Source organism: Arachis stenosperma, chromosome 2 (assembly GCF_014773155.1).
Source record: "Arachis stenosperma cultivar V10309 chromosome 2, arast.V10309.gnm1.PFL2, whole genome shotgun sequence".
Taxonomy (NCBI): domain Eukaryota; kingdom Viridiplantae; phylum Streptophyta; class Magnoliopsida; order Fabales; family Fabaceae; genus Arachis; species Arachis stenosperma.
The window spans coordinates 18,784,139-18,799,196 of record NC_080378.1 but is presented as its reverse complement, the minus strand read 5'-3'; the positions used below and the strand labels follow the sequence as shown (position 1 = coordinate 18,799,196).

The 15,058-nt window shown below is 41.7% G+C and overlaps 1 non-coding gene across 1 annotated transcript; it reads left to right on the top strand.

The window, feature by feature from the left end:
- Positions 1–14,701: 14,701 nt before the first annotated feature.
- On the top strand, positions 14,702–14,809 carry LOC130964362 (small nucleolar RNA R71). The gene has a single exon (XR_009080459.1). It is a non-coding gene; the product is annotated as a small nucleolar RNA R71 (small nucleolar RNA).
- The last annotated feature ends 249 nt before the right edge of the window (positions 14,810–15,058 follow it).

Below are 15,058 nucleotides of genomic sequence, written 5' to 3'. Positions count from 1 at the left end.
AAAAAGATTTGATTTTGAAAAGATTTTGAAAACTTAAAAAAATTGATTTGAAAACAAAATCTTCCCCCTTTAGCCATCCTGGCGTTAAACGCCCAGAATGGTGCACATTCTGGCGTTTAACGCCCAAAATGCTACCCTTTTGGGCGTTAAACGCCCAACCAGGTACCCTGGCTGGCGTTTAAACGCCAGTCTGTCCTTCTTCACTGGGCGTTTTGAACGCCCAGCTTTTTCTGTGCAATTCCTCTGCTGTATGTTCTGAATCTTCAATTTTCTGTATTATTGACTTGAGAAGACACAAATTAAAAATATTTTTGGATTTTTAATAATAAGGAAAAAAATCAAAATGCAACTAGAATCAAATAACAATGCATGCAAGACACCAAACTTAGCAGTTTGTATACTACTGACACTAATGAGAATGCATATGAGACACACAAAACACTCAAGTCAATAGAATTCAAAGATTAGAGCACGAAAATCATCAAGAATTACTTGAAGATCCTTAAGACACATGAATGCAATAAGAAAAGAAACATGCAATTGACACCAAACTTAAGATGAGACACTAGACTCAAACAAGAAATTTTTGGATTTTATGATTTTTTTAAATTTTTTGTGTTTTTCGAAAATTAAGTGGAAAAAGATATCAAAATTCTTAATGAGAATTCCAGGAATCAGTGCAATGCTAGTCTAAAGCTTCAGTCTAAAGGAATTAGACATGGCTAGCCAAGCTTCAGCAGGACATTGCATTCAAGAGCTAAATTGATGAAGATCAATCAGCTTTGGTGATGATAAAAACATCACCTTGAAACACTAGAATTCATTCTTAAGAACTCTGAAGAAAAAATACCTAATCTAAGCAACAAGATGAACCGTCAGTTGTCCAAACTCAACAATCCCCGGCAACGGCGCCAAAAACTTGGTGCGCAAAATTGTGAACAATACTTTTTCACAACTCTCATAATCCCCGGTCATGAACCCCAAAAACTTGGTAGTTCAATACCATGGCATTACACAACTTCGCACAACTAACCAGCAAGTGCACTGGGTCATCCAAGTAATAAACCTTACGCGAGTAAGGGTCGATCCCACGGAGATTGTTAGTATTGAAGCAAGCTATGGTCATCTTGTAAATCTTAGTCAGGCAAACTCAAATGTATATGGTGATGAACGAAAATAACACAAAGGTAAAGATAGAGATACTTATGTAATTCATTGGTAGGAACTTCAGATAAGCGCATGAAGATGCCTTCCCTTCCGTCTTTCTGCTTTCCTACTGTCTTCATCCAATCCTTCTTATTCCTTTCCATGGCAAGCTTAAGCAAGGGTTTCACCGTTGTCAGTGGCTACCTCCCATCCTCTCAGTGAAAGCGATTGCATATGCTCTGTCACAGCATAGCGGAATTCATCTGTCGGTTCTCAATCAGGCCGGAATAGAATCCAGTGATTCTTTTGCGTCTGTCACTAACGCCCCGCCTTCAGGAGTTTGAAGCACGTCACAGTCATTCAGTCATTGAATCCTACTCAGAATACCACAGACAAGGTTAGACCTTCCGGATTCTCTTGAATGCTGCCATCAGTTCTTGCCTATACCATGAAGGCTCTGATCTCACGGAATGGTTGGCTCGTTTGTCAGGCGAGCACTCGGTTGTCAGGCGATCAACCATGCATCGTGCAATCAGGAATCCAAGAGATATTCACTATAGCCTTAGTTGCTTGTAGAACAAAAGTGGTTGTCAGTCACCTTGTTCATAGGTGAGAATGATGATGAGTGTCACGGATCATCACATTCATCAAGTTGAAGAACAAGTGATATCTTAGAACAAGAACAAGCGGAATTGAATAGAAGAACAATAGTAATTGCATTAATACTCGAGGTACAGCAGAGTTCCACACCTTAATTTCTGGTGTGTAAAAGCTCCACCGTTGAAAATACATAAGCATAAGGTCTAGGCATGGCCGAATGGCCAGCCTCCCAATGATCTAAGAACTAGATGTCCAAAGATAAAAATACAATAGTAAAAGGTCCTATATATAGAGAACTAGTAGCCTAGGGTGTACAGAGATGAGTAAATGACATAAAAATCCACTTCCGGGCCCACTTGGTGTGTGCTTGGGCTGAGCAATGAAGCATTTTCGTGTAGAGACTCTTCTTGGAGTTAAACGCCAGCTTTAGTGCCAGTTTGGGCGTTTAACTCCCATTTGGGTGCCAGTTCCAGCGTTTAACGCTGGGATTCCTGAGGGTGACTTTGAACGCTAGTTTGGGCCATCAAATCTTGGGAAAAGTATGGACTATCATATATTTCTGGAAAGCCCAGGATGTCTACATTCCAACGCCGTTGAGATCGCGCCAATTGGGCTTCTGTAGCTCCAGAAAATCCACTTCGAGTGCAGGGAGGTCAGAATCTAACAGCATCTGCAGTCCTTTTTGGTCTCTGAATCAGATTTTTGCTCAAGTCCCTTAATTTCAGCCAGAAAATACCTGAAATCACAGAAAAACACACAAAATCATAGTAAAGTCCGGAAAAGTGAATTTTAGCTAAAAACTAATAAAAATATAGTAAAAACTAACTATATCATATCAAAAACATACTAAAAACAATGCAAAAAAGTGTACAAATTATCCGCTCATCACAACCCTCACCCAGTTGTCATGCCGGAGTAGTTTAAGCGGACACACGGCCGGTCCCGGGCCTCGCCCATGTGGGGTTCGATGCTTGGAGGCTCCGGTCATCGAGCATCATAACCACCGGGTCTGTTCAGCAGCTTCTCTATGTTTTTTGACAAATTATCTTCTTTTTTGTTAATATATTATTCATTCTATAAAATGTTGTAGATTAAGAGCGTTCTCTTTCTTTCTTTTTTTTTTTTTGCACATTGGCGTTTATGACCAGGAAAAATATTATCCTTATTCTTTTGTTGTTTTCTATCTCTCAATTTTTTTTTCGTTTACCATCTTATTTCCAAACAAAGTGTTCCGGTAACAAAAAAAAATATCGGACATCGCTCCTTCCACCGTCCGTGGCTCAACCAATCTACCAATCTATATCCTATACAACTGTTAACAAAACTATAGATTATACTGTTAACGTCTGACCCGATAATTTGGGTTGCGTAGTGGGAAGAAACCGAACGGATTTAGTATGGTTAAGTAGTGGAATCGAATTAGCCAACACTGGCCCCCGCGATACGGTTCACTACGCTGCCCCAAGACTTGCTTTGGAAGCCTCCCTTATTAATAGATGCGCATAAGTTTGCTAATAAATATTCAGCTTCTGTGCGAATCACTGCATAGGCCGAATAGCTTCTGGATAAAATTAATACAACACTGAGACACCCACATAACTAGGAATGTCGCGGGAATCTGGAGTAGATCCAGCCAAGCCGGTTGTTGGCGTTGACCTCGCCAGATGATCCAGCAAAGAGATTTTAAGCAACATCCGCGCAGACGTGAAAGGAACGGAGTGGGAGATACGCGAGGAAGCATTGGCCGAAAGGGAGAAACTGATGATCAGATTTCCTGTCAGAAAAGAAATTTTATAAGAATATAATTGGTGCGCGAAATTGTGAACAATACTTTTCACAACTCTCATAATCCCCGGTAATGAACCCCAAAAACTTGGTGTTCAATACCATGCCATAAACACAACTTCGCACAACTAACCAGCAAGTGCACTGGGTCGTCCAAGTAATAAACCTTACACGAGTAAGGGTCGATCCCACGGAGATTGTTGGTATGAAGCAAGCTATGGTCATCTTGTAAATCTTAGTCAGGCAAACTCAAATGGGTATGGTGATAAACGCATAAAACATAAAGATAAAGATAGAGATACTTATGTAATTCATTGGTAGGAATTTCAGATAAGCGTATGAAGATGTCTTCCCTTCCGTCTCTCTGCTTTCCTACTGTCTTCATCCAATCCTTCTTACTCCTTTCCATGGCAAGCTTAAGCAAGGGTTTCACCGTTGTCAGTGGCTACCTCCCATCCTCTCAGTGGAAATGTTCAACGCACCCTGTCACGGCACGGCTATCCATCTGTCGGTTCTCGATCAGGCCGGAATAGAATCCAGTGATTCTTTTGCGTCTGTCACTAACGCCCCGCCCTCAGGAGTTTGAAGCACGTCACAGTCATTCAATCATTGAATCCTACTCAGAATACCACAGACAAGGTTAGACCTTCCGGATTCTCTTGAATGCCGCCATCAGTTCTAGCCAATACCACGAAGACTCTGATCTCACGGAATGGCTGGCTCAGTTGTCAGGCGAGCACTCGGTTGTCAGGCGATCAACCATGCATCGTGTACTAGGAATCCAAGAGATATTCACCCAATCGAAGGTAGAACGGAGGTGGTTGTCAGTCACACGTTCATAGGTGAGAATGATGATGAGTGTCACGGATCATCACATTCATCAAGTTGAAGAACAAGTGATATCTTAGAACAAGAACAAGCAGAATTGAATAGAAGAACAATAGTAATTGCATTAATACTCGAGGTACAGCAGAGCTCCACACCTTAATCTATGGTGTGTAGAAACTCCACCGTTGAAAACACATAAGAACAAGGTCTAGGCATGGCCGAATGGCCAGCCTCCCAAAGAGGGTTCAATCATAAAAACATGATCAAAAGCTCCGATGATTGAAAGATGTAAATACAATAGTAAAAGGTCCTACTTATAGAGAACTAGTAGCCTAGGGTTTACAGAGATGAGTAAATGACATAAAAATCCACTTCCGGGCCCACTTGGTGTGTGCTTGGGCAGAGCAATGAATCATTTTTGTGTAGAGACTCTTCTTGGAGTTAAACGCCAGCTTTGGTGCCAGTTTGGGCGTTTAACTCCCATTTTGGTGCCAGTTCCGGCGTTTAACGCTGGAATTCTTGAGGGTGACTTTGAACGCCGGTTTGGGCCATCAAATCTTGGGCAAAGTATGGACTATCATATATTTCTGGAAAGCCCAGGATGTCTAATTTCCAACGCCGTTAAGAGCGCGCCAATTGGGCTTCTGTGGCTCCAGAAAATCCACTTCGAGTGCAGGGAGGTCAGAATCCAACAGCATCTGCAGTCCTTTTCAGTCTCTGAATCAGATTTTTGCTCAGGTCCCTCAATTTCAGCCAGAAAATACCTGAAATCACAGAAAAACACACAAACTCATAGTAAAGTCCAGAAAAGTGAATTTTAACTAAAAACTAATAAAAATATACTAAAAACTAACTAGATCATACTAAAAACATACTAAAAACAATGCCAAAAAGCGTACAAATTATTCGCTCATCACAACACCAAACTTAAATTGTTGCTTGTCCTCAAGCAAATGAAAATCAAATAAGATAAAAAGAAGAGAATATACAATAAATTCCAAAAACATCTATGAAGATCAGTATTAATTAGATGAGCGGGGCTTTTAGCTTTTTGCCTCTGAATAGTTTTGGCATCTCACTCTATCCTTTGAAATTCAGAATGATTGGCTTCTTTAGGAACTCAGAATCCAGATAGTGTCATTGATTCTCCTAGTTAAGTATGATGATTCTTGAACATAGCTACTTATTGAGTCTTGGCTGTGGCCCAAAGCACTCTGTCTTCCAGTATTACCACCGGATACACACATGCCACAGACACATAATTGGGTGAACCTTTTCAGATTGTGACTTAGCTTTGCTAGAGTCCCCAATTAGAGGTGTCCAGGGTTCTGAAGCACACTCTTTTTGCCTTGGATCACAACTTTATTTCTTTTCTTTTTCTTTCTTTTTCTCTCTTTTTTTTTCGATTTTTTTTGAATCGCTACTTTTTCTTGCTTCAAGAATCATTTTAATGATTTTTCAGATCCTCAGTAACATTTCTCCTTTTTCATCATTCTTTCAAGAGCCAACATTCATGAACCACAAATTCAAAAGACATATGCACTGTTTAAGCATACACTCAGAGAACAAAAGTATTGCCACCACATCAAAATAATTAAACTATTATAAAATTCAAAATTCATGCAATTCTTTCTTTTTCAATTAAGCACATATTTTTTTTTATTTAAGAAAGGTGATGGATTCATAGGACGTTCATAACTTTAAGGCATAGACACTAAGACACTAATGATCACAAGACACAAACATAGATAAACATAAGCACTAAATTTCGAAAAACAGAAAAATAAAGAACAAGGAAATTAAAGAACGGGTCCACCTTAGTGATGGCGGCTCTTTCTTCCTCTTGAAGATCCTATGGAGTGCTTGAGCTCCTCAATATCTCTTCCTTGTCTTTGTTGCTCCTCTCTCATGATTCTTTGATCTTCTCTAATCTCATGGAGGATGATGGAGTGTTCTTGGTGCTCCACCCTTAGTTGTCCCATGTTGGAACTCAATTCTCCTAGGGAGGTGTTTAGTTGCTCCCAATAGTTTTGTGGAGGAAAGTGCATCCCTTGAGGAATCTCAGGGATCTCATGATGAGTGGGGTCTCTTGTGTGCTCCATCCTCTTCTTAGTGATGGGCTTGTCCTCATCAATGGGGATGTCTCCCTCTATGTCAACTCCAACCGAATAACAGAGGTGACAAATGAGATGAGGAAAGGCTAACCTTGCCAAGGTAGAGGACTTGTCCGCCACCTTATAAAGTTCTTGGGATATAACCTCATGAACCTCTATTTCTTCTCCAATCATGATGCTATGGATCATGATAGCCCGGTCTATGGTAACTTCGGACCGGTTGCTAGTGGGAATGATTGAGCGTTGGATAAACTCCAACCATCCCCTAGCCACGGGCTTGAGGTCATGCCTTCTCAATTGAACCGGCTTCCCTCTTGAATCTCTCTTCCATTGGGCGCCCTCTTCACATATAACTGTGAGGACTTGGTCCAACCTTTGATCAAAGTTGACCCTTCTAGTGTAAGGAAGTTCATCTCCTTGCATCATGGGCAAGTTGAATGCCAACCTTACATTTTCCGGACTAAAATCCAAGTATTTCCCCCGAACCATAGTAAGATAATTCTTTGGATCCGGGTTCACACTTTGATCATGGTTCTTGGTGATCCATGCATTGGCATAGAACTCTTGAACCATTAAGATTCCGACTTGTTGAATGGGGTTGGTAAGAACTTCCCAACCTCTTCTTCGGATCTCATGTCGGATCTCCGGATATTCACTCTTTTTGAGTGAAAAAGGGACCTCGGGGATCACCTTCTTCAAGGCCACAACTTCATAGAAGTGGTCTTGATGCACCCTTGAGATGAATCTCTCCATCTCCCATGACTCAGAGGTGGAAGTTTTTGCCTTCCCTTTCCTCTTTCTAGAGGTTTCTCCGGCCTTGGATGCCATAAATGGTTATGGAAAAACAAAAAGCAATGCTTTTACCACACCAAACTTAAAATGTTTGCTCGTCCTCGAGCAAAAGAAGAAAGAAGAGAGTAGAAGAAGAAGAAATGAGGAAGAAGGGAATGGCTTTGTGTTCGGCCAAAGGGGGAGAATTAGTGTTTAGGTTGTGTGAAAATGAAGGAGTGTAGATGGGTTTATATAGGAGAGGGGGAAGGGTAGGGTTCGGTCAATTGAGGGTTGGTTTGGGTGGTAAAGTGGTTTGAATTTAAATGGTGAGGTAGGTGGGGTTTTATGAAGGATGGATGTGAGTGGTGAAGAGAAAGATGGGATTTGATAGGTGAAGGTTTTTTTTTGGGGAAGAGGTGTTGAGGTGATTGGTGAATGGGTGAAGAAGAAATAGAGAGTGGTAGGGTAGGTGGGGATCCTGTGGGGTCCACAGATCCTGAGGTGTCAAGGAAAAGTCATCCCTGCACCAAATGGCATGCAAAAATGCGTTTTTAGCCAATTTTGGCGTTAAACGCCGGGCTGGTGCCCATTTCTGGCGTTTAACGCCAGCTTCTTGCCCTTTTCTGGCGTTTAACGCCAGTCTGGTGCCCCTTTCTGGCGTTAAACCCCAGAATGGTGCCAGACTGGGCGTTAAACGCCCAACAGCTAGCCTCACTAGCGTTTAAACGCCAGCACGTTCTCCTCCAGGGTGTGCTGTTTTTCTTTCTATTTTTCATTCTGTTTTTGCTTTTTTCATTGATTTTGTGACTTCTCATGATCATCAACCTACAAAAGAACATAAAATAACAAAGGAAAATAGATAAAATATAACATTGTGTTGCCTCCCAACAAGCGCTTCTTTAATGTCAGTAGCTTGACAGAGGGCTCTCATGGAGCCTCACAGATGCTCAGAGCAATGTTGGAACCTCCCAACACCAAACTTAGAGTTTGAATGTGGGGGTTCAACACCAAACTTAGAAGTTGGTTGTGGCCTCCCAACACCAAACTTAGAGTTTGACTGTGGGGGCTCTGTTTGGCTCTGTTTTGAGAGGAGCTCTTCATGCTTCCTCTCCATGATGACAGAGGGATATCCTTGGGCCTTAAACACCAAGGATTCTTCATTCACTTGAATGATCAATGGTGCGCGAAATTGTGAACAATACTTTTCACAACTCTCATAATCCCCAGTCATGAACCCCAAAAACTTGGTGTTCAATACCATGGCATTACACAACTTCGCACAACTAACCAGCAAGTGCACTGGGTCGTCCAAGTAATAAACCTTATGCGAGTAAGGGTCGATCCCACGGAGATTGTTAGTATGAAGCAAGCTATGGTCATCTTGTAAATCTTAGTCAAGCAAACTCAAATGGATATTGTGATAAACGAAATAAACATGAAGGTAAAGATAGAGATACTTATGTAATTCATTGGTAGGAATTTCATATAAGCGCATGAAGATGCCTTCCCTTCCGTCTCTCTGCTTTCCTACTGTCTTCATCCAATCCTTCTTACTCCTTTCCATGGCAAGCTTATGTAGGGTTTCACCGTTGTCAGTGGCTACCTCCCATCCTCTCAGTGAAAATGTTCCTATGCTCTGTCACAGCATGGCTAATCATCTGTCGGTTCTCGGTCAGGCCGGAATAGAATCCAGCGATTCTTTTGCGTTTGTCACTAACGCCCCGCCTGCTAGGAGTTTGAAGCACGTCACAGTCATTCAATCATTGAATCCTACTCAGAATACCACAGACAAGGTTAGACCTTCCGGATTCTCTTGAATGCCGCCATCAGTTCTAGCCTATACCACGAAGACTCTGATCTCACGGAATGGTTGGCTCGGTTGTCAGGCGATCAACCATGCATCGTGCAATCAGGAATCCAAGAGATATTCACTCAATCGAAGGTAGAACGGAGGTGGTTGTCAGTCACACGTTCATAGGTGAGAATGGTGATGAGTGTCACAGATCATCACATTCATCAAGTTGAAGAACAAGTGATATCTTAGAACAAGAACAAACGGAATTGAATGGAAGAACAATAGTAATTGCATTAATACTCGAGGTACAGCAGAGCTCCACACCTTAATCTATGGTGTGTAGAAACTCCACCGTTGAAAATACATAAGAACAAGGTCTAGGCATGGCCGAATGGCCAGCCTCCCAATGATCTAAGATAGCATAAAATGAAGATAGCTACCCAGATCTCAATACAATAGTAAAAGGTCCTACTTATAGAAAACTAGTAGCCTAGGGTGTACAGAGATGAGTAAATGACATAAAAATCCACTTCCGGGCCCACTTGGTGTGTGCTTGGGCTGAGCAATGAAGCATTTTCGTGTAGAGACTCTTCTTGGAGTTAAACGCCAGCTTTAGTGCCAGTTTGGGCGTTTAACTCCCATTTTGGTGCCAAATCCGGCGGTTAACACTGGAATTCCTGAGGGTGACTTTGAACGCCGGTTTGGGCCATCAAATCTTGAACAAAGTATGAACTATCATATATTGCTGGAAAGCCCAGGATGTCTACTTTCCAACGCCGTTGAGAGCGCGCCAATTGGGCTTCTGTAGCTCCAGAAAATCCACTTCGAGTGCAGGGAGGTCAGAATCCAACAGCATCTGCAGTCCTTTTCAGTCTCTGAATCAGATTTTTGCTCAGGTCCCTCAATTTCAGCCAGAAAATACCCGAAATCACAGAAAAACACACAAACTCATAGTAAAGTCCAGAAAAGTGAATTTTAACTAAAAACTAATGAAAATATACTAAAAACTAACTGGAACATACTAAAAACATACTAAAAACAATGCCAAAGAGCGTACAAATTATCCGCTCATCACAGCACCAAACTTAAATTGTTGCTTGTCCTCAAGCAACTGAAAATCAAATAAGATAAAAAGAGGAGAATATGCAATGAATTCCAAAAACATCTATGAAGATCAGTATTAATTAGATGAGCGGGGCTTTTAGCTTTTTGCCTCTGAACAGTTTTGGCATCTCACTCTATCCTTTGAAATTCAGAATGATTGGCTTCTTTAGGAACTCAGAATCCAGATATTTTCATTGATTCTCCTAGTTTAGTATGATGATTCTTGAACATAGCTACTTATTGAGTCTTGGCTGTGGCCCAAAGCACTCTGTCTTGCAGTATTACCACCGGATACATACATGCCACAGACACATAATTGGGTGAACCTTTTCAGATTGTGACTCAGCTTTGCTAAAGTCCCCAATTAGAGGTGTCCAGGGTTCTTAAGCACACTCTTTTTGCCTTGGATCACAACTTTATTATTATTTTTTTTCTTTTTCTTTTCTTTTTCTCTTTTTTTTCGATTTTTTTTTTGAATAGAAATGCTTTTTCTTGCTTCAAGAATCATTTTAATGATTTTTCAGATCCTCAGTAACATGTCTCCTTTTTCATCATTCTTTCAAGAGCCAACATTCATGAACCACAAATTCAAGATACATATGCACTGTTTAAGCATACATTCAGAAAACAAAAAATATTGCCACCACATCAAAATAATTAAACTGTTATAAAATTCAAAATTCATGCAATTATTCCTTTTTCAATTAAGCACGTTTTATTCAAGAGAGGTGATGGATTCATAGGACATTCATAACTTTTAGGCATAGACACTAAGACACTAATGATCACAAGACATAAACATGGATAAACATAAGCATAGAAATCGAAAAAAAACAGAAGAATAAAGAACAAGGAAATCAAAGAACGGGTCCACCTTAGTGATGGCGGCTCTTTCTTCCTCTTGAATCTCCTATGGAGTGCTTGAGCTCCTCAATATCTCTTCCTTGTCTTTGTTGTTCCTCTCTCATGACTCTTTGATCTTCTCTAATTTCATGGAGGATGATGGAGTGTTCTTGGTGCTCCACCCTTAGTTTGTCCCATGTTGGAACTCAATTCTCCTAGGTAGGTGTTTAGTTGCTCCCAATAATTTTGTGGAGGAAAGTGCATCCCTTGAGGAATCTCAGGGATCTCATGATGAGTGGGATCTGTTGTGTGCTCCATCCTCTTCTTAGTGATGGGCTTGTTCTCATCAATGGGGATATCTCCCTCTATGTCAACTCCAACTGAATAACAGAGGTGACAAATGAGATGAGGAAAGGCTAACCTTGCCAAGGTAGAGGACTTGTCCGCCACCTTATAGAGTTCTTGGGCTATAACCTCATGAACCTCTATTTCTTCTCCAATCATGATGCTATGGATCATGATAGCCCGGTCTATGGTAACTTCGGACCGGTTGCTAGTGGGAATGATTGAGCGTTGGATGAACTCCAACCATCCCCTAGCCACGGGCTTGAGGTCATGCCTTCTCAATTGAACCGGCTTTCCTCTTGAATCTCTCTTCCATTGGGCGCCCTCTTCACATATGACTGTGAGGACTTGGTCCAACCTTTGATCAAAGTTGACCCTCTAGTGTAAGGATGTTCATCTCCTTGCATCATAGGCAAGTTGAATGCCAACCTTACATTTTCCGGACTAAAATCCAAGTATTTCCCCCGAACCATGGTAAGATAATTCTTTGGATTCGGGTTCACACTTTGGTCATGGTTCTTGGTGATCCATGCATTGGCATAGAACTCTTGAACCATCAAGATTTCGACTTGTTGAATGGGGTTGGTAAGAACTTCCCAACCTCTTCTTCGGATCTCATGTCGGATCTCCGGATATTCACCCTTTTTGAGTGAAAAAGGGACCTCGGGGATCACCTTCTTCAAGGCCACAACTTCATAGAAATGGTCTTGATGCACCCTTGAGATGAATCTTTCCATCTCCCATGACTCGGAGGTGGAAGCTTTTGCCTTCCCTTTCCTCTTTCTAGAGGTTTCTCTGGCCTTGGATTCCATAAATGGTTATGGAAAAACAAAAAGCAATGCTTTTACCACACCAAACTTAAAATGTTTGCTCATCCTCGAGCAAAAGAAGAAAGAAGAGAGTAGAAGAAGGAGAAATGAGGAGAAAGGGAATGGCTTTGTGTTCGGCCAAAGGGGAGAGAAATGGTGTTTAGGTTGTGTGAAAATGAAGGAGTGAAGGAGGGTTTATATAGGAGAGGGGGAAGGGTAGGGTTCGGCCATTTGAGGGTGGGTTTGGGTGGGAAAGTGGTTTGAATTTGAATGGTGAGGTAGGTGGGGTTTTATGAAAGATGGATGTGAGTGGTGAAGAAAAAGAAGGGAGTTGATAGGTGAGGGGTTTTTGGGGAAGAGGTGTTGAGGTGATTGGTGAATGGGGTGAAGAAGAGAGAGAGTGGTAGGGTAGGTGGGGATCCTGTGGGGTCCACAGATCCTGAGGTGTCAAGGAAAAGTCATCCCTGCACCAAATGGCAAGCAAAAACACGTTTTTAGCCCTTTCTGGCGTTAAACGCCAGGCTGGTGCCCATTTCTGGCGTTTAACGCCAGGTTCTTGCCCTTCTCTGGCGTTTAATGCCAGTCTGGTGCCCCTTTCTGACGTTAAACGCCCAGAATGGTGCCAGACTGGGCGTTAAACGCCAAATAGCTAGCCTCACTGGCGTTTAAACGCCAGTAGGTGCGTCCTCTAGGGTGTGCTATTTTTCTTTCTATTTTTCATTCTGTTTTTGCTTTTTCATTGATTTTGTGACTTCTCATGATCATCAACCTACAAAAAAACATAAAATAACAAAAGAAAATAGATAAAATATAACATTGGGTTGCCTCCCAACAAGCGCTTCTTTAATGTCAATAGCTTGACAGAGGTCTCTCATGGAGCCTCACAGATGCTCAGAGTAATGTTGGAACCTCCCAACACCAAACTTAGAGTTTGAATGTGGGGGTTCAACACCAAACTTAGAGTTTGGTTGTGGCCTCCCAACACCAAACTTAGAGTTTGACTGTGGGGGCTCTGTTTTTGAGAGGAGCTCTTCATGTTTCCTCTCCATGGTGACAGAGGGATATCCTTGGGCCTTAAACACCAAGAATTCTTCATTCACTTGAATGATCAACTCTCCTCTATCAACATCAATCACAGCCTTTGCTATGGCTAGGAAGGGTCTGCCAAGGATGATGGATTCATCCATGCACTTCCCAGTCTCTAGGACTATGAAATCAGTAGGGATGTAATGGTCCTCAACTTTTACTAGAACATCCTCTACAAGTCCATAAGCTTGTTTTCTTGAATTGTCTGCCATCTCTAGTGAGATTTTTGCAGCTTGTACCTCAAAGATCCCTAGCTTCTCCATTACAGAGAGAGGCATGAGGTTTACACTTGACCCTAAGTCACACAAGGCCTTCTTGAAGGTCATGATGCCTATGGTACAAGGTATTGAAAACTTCCCAGGATCCTGCCTCTTTTGAGGCAGTTTCTGCCTAGACAAGTCATCCAGTTCTTTGATGAGCAAAGGGGGTTCATCCTCCCAAGTCTCATTTCCAAATAACTTGTCATTTAGCTTCATGATTGCTCCGAGGTATTTAGCAACTTGCTCTTCAGTGACATACTCATCCTCTTCAGAGGAAGAATACTCATCAGAGCTCATGAATGGCAGAAGTAAGTCCAATGGAATCTCTATGGTCTCAGTTTGAGCCTCAGATTCCCATGGTTCCTCATTGGGGAACTCATTGGAGGTCAGTGGACGTCCATTGAGGTCTTCCTCAGTGGCGTTCACTGCCTCTTCTTCCTCCCAAAATTCGGCCATGTTTATGGCTTTGCACTCTCGTTTTGGATTTTCTTCTGTATTGCTTGGGAGAGTACTAGGAGGGAGTTCAGTCATTTTCTTGCTCAGCTGACCCACTTGTCCTTCCAAATTTCTGATGGAGGACCTTGTTTCAGTCATGAAACTTTGAGTGGTTTTGATTAGATCAGAGACCATGGTTGCTAAGTCAGAGGTATTCTGCTTAGAACTCTCTGTTTGTGGCTGAGAAGATGATGGAAAAGGCTTGCTATTGCTAAACCTGTTTCTACCACCATTATTGTTATTGAAACCTTGTTGAGGTCTCTGTTGATCTTTCCATGAAAGATTTGGATGATTCCTCCATGAAGGATTATAGGTGTTTCCATAGGGTTCTCCCATGTAATTCACCTCTTCCATTGAAGGGTTCTCAGGATCATAAGCTTCTTCCTCAGATGAAGCTTCCTTAGTACTGCTTGGTGCATTTTGCATTCCAGACAGACTTTGAGAAATCATGTTGACTTGTTGAGTCAATATTTTGTTCTGAGCCAATATGGCATTCAGAGTGTCAATCTCAAGAACTCCTTTCTTCTGACTAGTCCCATTGTTCACAGGATTTCTTTCAGAAGTGTACATGAATTGGTTATTTGCAACCATTTCAATCAGTTCTTGAGCTTCAGTAGGCATCTTCTTCAGATGAAGAGATCCTCCAACAGAGCTATCCAAAGACATCTTGGATAGTTCAGAGAGACCATCATAGAAAATTCCTATGATGCTCCATTCAGAAAGCATATCAGAGGGACACTTTCTGATCAATTGTTTGTATCTTTCCCAAGCTTCATAGAGGGATTCTCCTTCCTTCTGTCTGAAGGTTTGGACTTCCACTCTAAGCTTACTCAGTTTTTAAGGTGGAAAGAACTTTGCCAAGAAGGCATTGACTAGCTTTTCCCAAGAGTCCAGGCTTTCTTTAGGTTGAGAATCCAACCATGTTCTAGCTCTGTCTCTTACAGCAAAAGGGAATAGCATAAGTCTGTAGACCTCAGGGTCAACCCCATTAGTTTTGACAGTGTCACAGATTTGCAAGAATTCAGCTAAAAACTGATGAGGATCTTCCAATGGAAGTCCATGGAACTTGCAATTCTG